The sequence below is a fragment of the Megalopta genalis genome, unplaced genomic scaffold (assembly GCF_051020955.1).
Source record: "Megalopta genalis isolate 19385.01 unplaced genomic scaffold, iyMegGena1_principal scaffold0986, whole genome shotgun sequence".
In the NCBI taxonomy this organism is placed as follows: Eukaryota; Metazoa; Arthropoda; class Insecta; order Hymenoptera; family Halictidae; genus Megalopta; species Megalopta genalis.
Genome location: NW_027477055.1, coordinates 47,501 through 59,251, shown reverse-complemented (window position 1 = coordinate 59,251; position 11,751 = coordinate 47,501).

Sequence of the window (11,751 nt, the reverse complement as noted above, 5' to 3'; positions counted from 1 at the left end):
GTTCTAAATGCTTAATCCCTATGTAAAAACGTTAGTTAAGCAAGAATATCGTATTTTTAAAAAAATCTAATGATAGGATTTTCCAGAAAATTGAAAAAACCGAAAAATGTCAAGAGTAAAGTGCCATTTTCTGACATTAGATTTCGTTCTAAATGCTTAATCCCTATGTAGAAACGTTAGTTAAGCAAGAATATCGTATTTTTAAAAAAATCTAATGGTAGGATTTTTCAGAAAATTGAAAAAACCGTAAAATGTCAAGAGTAAAGTGCCCTTATTTTAAACATTATATCGTTCTAAATGCTTAATCCCTATGTAAAAAAGTTATCTAAGCAAGAATATGTTATTGAATAAAATGAGAAAAATTTATTTTAGCCGTAAATCGAAAATAATGGGTCGAGCGAATCGGTCGATTGCGCCGAGACGCGCTATGATGCAACAGACGAGCGATTGGAACGCCCGAATATTTTCAAAGTCCCAACGTACCGGTCAAGAGTAAAGTACCATTTTCCTACATTAGATTTCGTTCTAAATGCTTAATCCCTATGTAAAAACGTTAGTTAAGCAAGAATATCGTATTTTTAAAAAAATCTAATGATAGGATTTTCCAGAAAATTGAAAAAACCGAAAAATGTCAAGAGTAAAGTGCCATTTTCTGACATTAGATTTCGTTCTAAATGCTTAATCCCTATGTAGAAACGTTAGTTAAGCAAGAATATCGTATTTTTAAAAAAATCTAATGATAGGATTTTTCAGAAAATTGAAAAAACCGTAAAATGTCAAGAGTAAAGTGCCATTATTTTAAACAATGTATCGTTCTAAATGCTTAATCCCTATGTAAAAAAGTTATTTAAGCAAGAATATGTTATTGAAAAAAATTAGAAAAATTTATTTTAGCCGTAAATCGAAAATAATGGGGACACCGGAGCTGTTCGAAGCGCCGAGACGCGCCGCGTACGGCCGAATATTTTCTAAGTCCCAACGTACCGATCAAGAGTAAAGTACCATTTTCCTACATTAGATTTCGTTCTAAATGCTTAATCCCTATGTAGAAACGTTAGTTAAGCAAGAATATCGTATTTTTAAAAAAATCTAATGATAGGATTTTTCAGAAAATTGAAAAAACCGTAAAATGTCAAGAGTAAAGTGCCCTTATTTTAAACATTATATCGTTCTAAATGCTTAATCCCTATGTAAAAAAGTTATCTAAGCAAGAATATGTTATTGAATAAAATGAGAAAAATTTATTTTAGCCGTAAATCGAAAATAATGGGTCGAGCGAATCGGTCGATTGCGCCGAGACGCGCTATGATGCAACAGACGAGCGATTGGAACGCCCGAATATTTTCAAAGTCCCAACGTACCGATCAAGAGTAAAGTACCATTTTCCTACATTAGATTTCGTTCTAAATGCTTAATCCCTATGTAAAAACGTTAGTTAAGCAAGAATATCGTATTTTTAAAAAAATCTAATGATAGGATTTTCCAGAAAATTGAAAAAACCGAAAAATGTCAAGAGTAAAGTGCCATTTTCTGACATTAGATTTCGTTCTAAATGCTTAATCCCTATGTAGAAACGTTAGTTAAGCAAGAATATCGTATTTTTAAAAAAATCTAATGATAGGATTTTTCAGAAAATTGAAAAAACCGTAAAATGTCAAGAGTAAAGTGCCATTATTTTAAACAATGTATCGTTCTAAATGCTTAATCCCTATGTAAAAAAGTTATTTAAGCAAGAATATGTTATTGAAAAAAATTAGAAAAATTTATTTTAGCCGTAAATCGAAAATAATGGGGACACCGGAGCTGTTCGAAGCGCCGAGACGCGCCGCGTACGGCCGAATATTTTCTAAGTCCCAACGTACCGATCAAGAGTAAAGTACCATTTTCCTACATTAGATTTCGTTCTAAATGCTTAATCCCTATGTAAAAACGTTAGTTAAGCAAGAATATCGTATTTTTAAAAAAATCTAATGATAGGATTTTCCAGAAAATTGAAAAAACCGAAAAATGTCAAGAGTAAAGTGCCATTTTCTGACATTAGATTTCGTTCTAAATGCTTAATCCCTATGTAGAAACGTTAGTTAAGCAAGAATATCGTATTTTTAAAAAAATCTAATGGTAGGATTTTTCAGAAAATTGAAAAAACCGTAAAATGTCAAGAGTAAAGTGCCCTTATTTTAAACATTATATCGTTCTAAATGCTTAATCCCTATGTAAAAAAGTTATCTAAGCAAGAATATGTTATTGAATAAAATGAGAAAAATTTATTTTAGCCGTAAATCGAAAATAATGGGTCGAGCGAATCGGTCGATTGCGCCGAGACGCGCTATGATGCAACAGACGAGCGATTGGAACGCCCGAATATTTTCAAAGTCCCAACGTACCGGTCAAGAGTAAAGTACCATTTTCCTACATTAGATTTCGTTCTAAATGCTTAATCCCTATGTAAAAACGTTAGTTAAGCAAGAATATCGTATTTTTAAAAAAATCTAATGATAGGATTTTCCAGAAAATTGAAAAAACCGAAAAATGTCAAGAGTAAAGTGCCATTTTCTGACATTAGATTTCGTTCTAAATGCTTAATCCCTATGTAGAAACGTTAGTTAAGCAAGAATATCGTATTTTTAAAAAAATCTAATGATAGGATTTTTCAGAAAATTGAAAAAACCGTAAAATGTCAAGAGTAAAGTGCCATTATTTTAAACAATGTATCGTTCTAAATGCTTAATCCCTATGTAAAAAAGTTATTTAAGCAAGAATATGTTATTGAAAAAAATTAGAAAAATTTATTTTAGCCGTAAATCGAAAATAATGGGGACACCGGAGCTGTTCGAAGCGCCGAGACGCGCCGCGTACGGCCGAATATTTTCTAAGTCCCAACGTACCGATCAAGAGTAAAGTACCATTTTCCTACATTAGATTTCGTTCTAAATGCTTAATCCCTATGTAAAAACGTTGGTTAAGCAAGAATATCGTATTTTTAAAAAAATCTAATGATAGGATTTTCCAGAAAATTGAAAAAACCGAAAAATGTCAAGAGTAAAGTGCCATTTTCTGACATTAGATTTCGTTCTAAATGCTTAATCCCTATGTAGAAACGTTAGTTAAGCAAGAATATCGTATTTTTAAAAAAATCTAATGATAGGATTTTTCAGAAAATTGAAAAAACCGTAAAATGTCAAGAGTAAAGTGCCATTATTTTAAACAATGTATCGTTCTAAATGCTTAATCCCTATGTAAAAAAGTTATTTAAGCAAGAATATGTTATTGAAAAAAATTAGAAAAATTTATTTTAGCCGTAAATCGAAAATAATGGGGACACCGGAGCTGTTCGAAGCGCCGAGACGCGCCGCGTACGGCCGAATATTTTCTAAGTCCCAACGTAACGATCAAGAGTAAAGTACCATTTTCCTACATTAGATTTCGTTCTAAATGCTTAATCCCTATGTAAAAACGTTAGTTAAGCAAGAATATCGTATTTTTAAAAAAATCTAATGATAGGATTTTCCAGAAAATTGAAAAAACCGAAAAATGTCAAGAGTAAAGTGCCATTTTCTGACATTAGATTTCGTTCTAAATGCTTAATCCCTATGTAGAAACGTTAGTTAAGCAAGAATATCGTATTTTTAAAAAAATCTAATGGTAGGATTTTTCAGAAAATTGAAAAAACCGTAAAATGTCAAGAGTAAAGTGCCCTTATTTTAAACATTATATCGTTCTAAATGCTTAATCCCTATGTAAAAAAGTTATCTAAGCAAGAATATGTTATTGAATAAAATGAGAAAAATTTATTTTAGCCGTAAATCGAAAATAATGGGTCGAGCGAATCGGTCGATTGCGCCGAGACGCGCTATGATGCAACAGACGAGCGATTGGAACGCCCGAATATTTTCAAAGTCCCAACGTACCGATCAAGAGTAAAGTACCATTTTCCTACATTAGATTTCGTTCTAAATGCTTAATCCCTATGTAAAAACGTTAGTTAAGCAAGAATATCGTATTTTTAAAAAAATCTAATGATAGGATTTTCCAGAAAATTGAAAAAACCGAAAAATGTCAAGAGTAAAGTGCCATTTTCTGACATTAGATTTCGTTCTAAATGCTTAATCCCTATGTAGAAACGTTAGTTATGCAAGATTATCGTATTTTTAAAAAAATCTAATGATAGGATTTTTCAGAAAATTGAAAAAACCGTAAAATGTCAAGAGTAAAGTGCCCTTATTTTAAACATTATATCGTTCTAAATGCTTAATCCCTATGTAAAAAAGTTATCTAAGCAAGAATATGTTATTGAATAAAATGAGAAAAATTTATTTTAGCCGTAAATCGAAAATAATGGGTCGAGCGAATCGGTCGATTGCGCCGAGACGCGCTATGATGCAACAGACGAGCGATTGGAACGCCCGAATATTTTCAAAGTCCCAACGTACCGATCAAGAGTAAAGTACCATTTTCCTACATTAGATTTCGTTCTAAATGCTTAATCCCTTTGTAAAAACGTTAGTTAAGCAAGAATATCGTATTTTTAAAAAAATCTAATGATAGGATTTTCCAGAAAATTGAAAAAACCGAAAAATGTCAAGAGTAAAGTGCCATTTTCTGACATTAGATTTCGTTCTAAATGCTTAATCCCTATGTAGAAACGTTAGTTAAGCAAGAATATCGTATTTTTAAAAAAATCTAATGGTAGGATTTTTCAGAAAATTGAAAAAACCGTAAAATGTCAAGAGTAAAGTGCCCTTATTTTAAACATTATATCGTTCTAAATGCTTAATCCCTATGTAAAAAAGTTATCTAAGCAAGAATATGTTATTGAATAAAATGAGAAAAATTTATTTTAGCCGTAAATCGAAAATAATGGGTCGAGCGAATCGGTCGATTGCGCCGAGACGCGCTATGATGCAACAGACGAGCGATTGGAACGCCCGAATATTTTCAAAGTCCCAACGTACCGGTCAAGAGTAAAGTACCATTTTCCTACATTAGATTTCGTTCTAAATGCTTAATCCCTATGTAAAAACGTTAGTTAAGCAAGAATATCGTATTTTAAAAAAAATCTAATGATAGGATTTTCCAGAAAATTGAAAAAACCGAAAAATGTCAAGAGTAAAGTGCCATTTTCTGACATTAGATTTCGTTCTAAATGCTTAATCCCTATGTAGAAACGTTAGTTAAGCAAGAATATCGTATTTTTAAAAAAATCTAATGGTAGGATTTTTCAGAAAATTGAAAAAACCGTAAAATGTCAAGAGTAAAGTGCCCTTATTTTAAACATTATATCGTTCTAAATGCTTAATCCCTATGTAAAAAAGTTATCTAAGCAAGAATATGTTATTGAATAAAATGAGAAAAATTTATTTTAGCCGTAAATCGAAAATAATGGGTCGAGCGAATCGGTCGATTGCGCCGAGACGCGCTATGATGCAACAGACGAGCGATTGGAACGCCCGAATATTTTCAAAGTCCCAACGTACCGGTCAAGAGTAAAGTACCATTTTCCTACATTAGATTTCGTTCTAAATGCTTAATCCCTATGTAAAAACGTTAGTTAAGCAAGAATATCGTATTTTAAAAAAAATCTAATGATAGGATTTTCCAGAAAATTGAAAAAACCGAAAAATGTCAAGAGTAAAGTGCCATTTTCTGACATTAGATTTCGTTCTAAATGCTTAATCCCTATGTAGAAACGTTAGTTATGCAAGATTATCGTATTTTTAAAAAAATCTAATGATAGGATTTTTCAGAAAATTGAAAAAACCGTAAAATGTCAAGAGTAAAGTGCCCTTATTTTAAACATTATATCGTTCTAAATGCTTAATCCCTATGTAAAAAAGTTATCTAAGCAAGAATATGTTATTGAATAAAATGAGAAAAATTTATTTTAGCCGTAAATCGAAAATAATGGGTCGAGCGAATCGGTCGATTGCGCCGAGACGCGCTATGATGCAACAGACGAGCGATTGGAACGCCCGAATATTTTCAAAGTCCCAACGTACCGGTCAAGAGTAAAGTACCATTTTCCTACATTAGATTTCGTTCTAAATGCTTAATCCCTATGTAAAAACGTTAGTTAAGCAAGAATATCGTATTTTTAAAAAAATCTAATGATAGGATTTTCCAGAAAATTGAAAAAACCGAAAAATGTCAAGAGTAAAGTGCCATTTTCTGACATTAGATGTCGTTCTAAATCCTTAATCCCTATGTAGAAACGTTAGTTAAGCAAGAATATCGTATTTTTAAAAAAATCTAATGGTAGGATTTTTCAGAAAATTGAAAAAACCGTAAAATGTCAAGAGTAAAGTGCCCTTATTTTAAACATTATATCGTTCTAAATGCTTAATCCCTATGTAAAAAAGTTATCTAAGCAAGAATATGTTATTGAATAAAATGAGAAAAATTTATTTTAGCCGTAAATCGAAAATAATGGGTCGAGCGAATCGGTCGATTGCGCCGAGACGCGCTATGATGCAACAGACGAGCGATTGGAACGCCCGAATATTTTCAAAGTCCCAACGTACCGATCAAGAGTAAAGTACCATTTTCCTACATTAGATTTCGTTCTAAATGCTTAATCCCTATGTAAAAACGTTAGTTAAGCAAGAATATCGTATTTTAAAAAAAATCTAATGATAGGATTTTCCAGAAAATTGAAAAAACCGAAAAATGTCAAGAGTAAAGTGCCATTTTCTGACATTAGATTTCGTTCTAAATGCTTAATCCCTATGTAGAAACGTTAGTTAAGCAAGAATATCGTATTTTTAAAAAAATCTAATGGTAGGATTTTTCAGAAAATTGAAAAAACCGTAAAATGTCAAGAGTAAAGTGCCCTTATTTTAAACATTATATCGTTCTAAATGCTTAATCCCTATGTAAAAAAGTTATCTAAGCAAGAATATGTTATTGAATAAAATGAGAAAAATTTATTTTAGCCGTAAATCGAAAATAATGGGTCGAGCGAATCGGTCGATTGCGCCGAGACGCGCTATGATGCAACAGACGAGCGATTGGAACGCCCGAATATTTTCAAAGTCCCAACGTACCGATCAAGAGTAAAGTACCATTTTCCTACATTAGATTTCGTTCTAAATGCTTAATCCCTTTGTAAAAACGTTAGTTAAGCAAGAATATCGTATTTTTAAAAAAATCTAATGATAGGATTTTCCAGAAAATTGAAAAAACCGAAAAATGTCAAGAGTAAAGTGCCATTTTCTGACATTAGATTTCGTTCTAAATGCTTAATCCCTATGTAGAAACGTTAGTTAAGCAAGAATATCGTATTTTTAAAAAAATCTAATGGTAGGATTTTTCAGAAAATTGAAAAAACCGTAAAATGTCAAGAGTAAAGTGCCCTTATTTTAAACATTATATCGTTCTAAATGCTTAATCCCTATGTAAAAAAGTTATCTAAGCAAGAATATGTTATTGAATAAAATGAGAAAAATTTATTTTAGCCGTAAATCGAAAATAATGGGTCGAGCGAATCGGTCGATTGCGCCGAGACGCGCTATGATGCAACAGACGAGCGATTGGAACGCCCGAATATTTTCAAAGTCCCAACGTACCGGTCAAGAGTAAAGTACCATTTTCCTACATTAGATTTCGTTCTAAATGCTTAATCCCTATGTAAAAACGTTAGTTAAGCAAGAATATCGTATTTTTAAAAAAATCTAATGATAGGATTTTCCAGAAAATTGAAAAAACCGAAAAATGTCAAGAGTAAAGTGCCATTTTCTGACATTAGATTTCGTTCTAAATGCTTAATCCCTATGTAGAAACGTTAGTTAAGCAAGAATATCGTATTTTTAAAAAAATCTAATGATAGGATTTTTCAGAAAATTGAAAAAACCGTAAAATGTCAAGAGTAAAGTGCCATTATTTTAAACAATGTATCGTTCTAAATGCTTAATCCCTATGTAAAAAAGTTATTTAAGCAAGAATATGTTATTGAAAAAAATTAGAAAAATTTATTTTAGCCGTAAATCGAAAATAATGGGGACACCGGAGCTGTTCGAAGCGCCGAGACGCGCCGCGTACGGCCGAATATTTTCTAAGTCCCAACGTACCGATCAAGAGTAAAGTACCATTTTCCTACATTAGATTTCGTTCTAAATGCTTAATCCCTATGTAGAAACGTTAGTTAAGCAAGAATATCGTATTTTTAAAAAAATCTAATGATAGGATTTTTCAGAAAATTGAAAAAACCGTAAAATGTCAAGAGTAAAGTGCCCTTATTTTAAACATTATATCGTTCTAAATGCTTAATCCCTATGTAAAAAAGTTATCTAAGCAAGAATATGTTATTGAATAAAATGAGAAAAATTTATTTTAGCCGTAAATCGAAAATAATGGGTCGAGCGAATCGGTCGATTGCGCCGAGACGCGCTATGATGCAACAGACGAGCGATTGGAACGCCCGAATATTTTCAAAGTCCCAACGTACCGATCAAGAGTAAAGTACCATTTTCCTACATTAGATTTCGTTCTAAATGCTTAATCCCTTTGTAAAAACGTTAGTTAAGCAAGAATATCGTATTTTTAAAAAAATCTAATGATAGGATTTTCCAGAAAATTGAAAAAACCGAAAAATGTCAAGAGTAAAGTGCCATTTTCTGACATTAGATTTCGTTCTAAATGCTTAATCCCTATGTAGAAACGTTAGTTAAGCAAGAATATCGTATTTTTAAAAAAATCTAATGATAGGATTTTTCAGAAAATTGAAAAAACCGTAAAATGTCAAGAGTAAAGTGCCATTATTTTAAACAATGTATCGTTCTAAATGCTTAATCCCTATGTAAAAAAGTTATTTAAGCAAGAATATGTTATTGAAAAAAATTAGAAAAATTTATTTTAGCCGTAAATCGAAAATAATGGGGACACCGGAGCTGTTCGAAGCGCCGAGACGCGCCGCGTACGGCCGAATATTTTCTAAGTCCCAACGTACCGATCAAGAGTAAAGTACCATTTTCCTACATTAGATTTCGTTCTAAATGCTTAATCCCTATGTAAAAACGTTAGTTAAGCAAGAATATCGTATTTTTAAAAAAATCTAATGATAGGATTTTCCAGAAAATTGAAAAAACCGAAAAATGTCAAGAGTAAAGTGCCATTTTCTGACATTAGATTTCGTTCTAAATGCTTAATCCCTATGTAGAAACGTTAGTTAAGCAAGAATATCGTATTTTTAAAAAAATCTAATGATAGGATTTTTCAGAAAATTGAAAAAACCGTAAAATGTCAAGAGTAAAGTGCCATTATTTTAAACAATGTATCGTTCTAAATGCTTAATCCCTATGTAAAAAAGTTATTTAAGCAAGAATATGTTATTGAAAAAAATTAGAAAAATTTATTTTAGCCGTAAATCGAAAATAATGGGGACACCGGAGCTGTTCGAAGCGCCGAGACGCGCCGCGTACGGCCGAATATTTTCTAAGTCCCAACGTACCGATCAAGAGTAAAGTACCATTTTCCTACATTAGATTTCGTTCTAAATGCTTAATCCCTATGTAGAAACGTTAGTTAAGCAAGAATATCGTATTTTTAAAAAAATCTAATGGTAGGATTTTTCAGAAAATTGAAAAAACCGTAAAATGTCAAGAGTAAAGTGCCATTATTTTAAACAATGTATCGTTCTAAATGCTTAATCCCTATGTAAAAAAGTTATCTAAGCAAGAATATGTTATTGAATAAAATGAGAAAAATTTATTTTAGCCGTAAATCGAAAAAAAGACTGTTCGTTTCTCTGTCTCTCTCGCGCGATCGAAGTATTGATGTTTCCCGGCAAAGTAATGGGATATTAATTAAACTTTATACACGAAATTACTCGTTTTGATCCCCGCTACACAGCCGTATACTTTTTATAATTTTGTGGAATCGGGAACCTTGAAATATTTAACATAACGCGGATCGACTGTCTCTGTCTCTTTCTAGATCGGAATAATCGATGTTTCCCGGAAAACTATTCGGAGATTAATTAAACTTTATACACGAAATTACTCGTTTTGATCCCCGCTACACAGCCGTATACTTTTTATAATTTTGTGGAATCGGTAACCTTGAGATATTTAACATAACGCGGATCGACTGTCTCTGTCTCTTTCTAGATCGGAATTATCGATGTTTCCCGGCAAACTATTGGGAGATTATTTAAACTTTATACACGAAATTACTCGTTTTGATCCCCGCTACACAGCCGTATACTTTTTATAATTTTGTGGAATCGGTAACCTGGAGATATTTAACATAACGCGGATCGACTGTCTCTGTCTCTTTCTAGATCGGAATAATCGATGTTTCCCGGCAAACTATTGGGAGATTAATTAAACTTTATACATGAAATTACTCGTTTTGGTCCCCGCTACACAGCCGTATACTTTTTATAATTTTGTGGAATCGGTAACCTTGAGATATTTAACATAACGCGGATCGACTGTCTCTGTCTCTTTCTAGATCGGAATTATCGATGTTTCCCGGCAAACTATTGGGAGATTATTTAAACTTTATACATGAAATTACTCGTTTTGGTCCCCGCTACACAGCCGTATACTTTTTATAATTTTGTGGAATCGGGAACCTTGAAATATTTAACATAACGCGGATCGACTGTCTCTGTCTCTTTCTAGATCGGAATTATCGATGTTTCCCGGAAAACTATTCGGAGATTAATTAAACTTTATACACGAAATTACTCGTTTTGATCCCCGCTACACAGCCGTATACTTTTTATAATTTTGTGGAATCGGTAACCTTGAGATATTTAACATAACGCGGATCGACTGTCTCTGTCTCTTTCTAGATCGGAATTATCGATGTTTCCCGGCAAACTATTGGGAGATTATTTAAACTTTATACATGAAATTACTCGTTTTGATCCCCGCTACACAGCCGTATACTTTTTATAATTTTGTGGAATCGGTAACCTTGAGATATTTAACATAACGCGGATCGACTGTCTCTGTCTCTTTCTAGATCGGAATTATCGATGTTTCCCGGCAAACTATTGGGAGATTATTTAAACTTTATACATGAAATTACTCGTTTTGATCCCCGCTACACAGCCGTATACTTTTTATAATTTTGTGGAATCGGTAACCTGGAGATATTTAACATAACGCGGATCGACTGTCTCTGTCTCTTTCTAGATCGGAATAATCGATGTTTCCCGGCAAACTATTGGGAGATTAATTAAACTTTATACATGAAATTACTCGTTTTGGTCCCCGCTACACAGCCGTATACTTTTTATAATTTTGTGGAATCGGTAACCTTGAGATATTTAACATAACGCGGATCGACTGTCTCTGTCTCTTTCTAGATCGGAATTATCGATGTTTCCCGGCAAACTATTGGGAGATTATTTAAACTTTATACATGAAATTACTCGTTTTGATCCCCGCTACACAGCCGTATACTTTTTATAATTTTGTGGAATCGGTAACCTGGAGATATTTAACATAACGCGGATCGACTGTCTCTGTCTCTTTCTAGATCGGAATAATCGATGTTTCCCGGCAAACTAATGGGAGTTTAATTAAACTTTATGCATCAAATCATTCAGTTTGACTCCTGCAACACAACCAAACACTCTCTGTAATTTTCTGAACTGAAAAACCACTGAAATTGCGCTCGAAATGCGGAGCGACGGGTCGACGCGTCTGCACTGTGCGACAGCTAGTCAAAACGTCCGAACAGCGTATTGTTTTCGATCTCTTGGTATAATATTCGTATTCCTTGCTGTGTATAGCTTCCGATCGA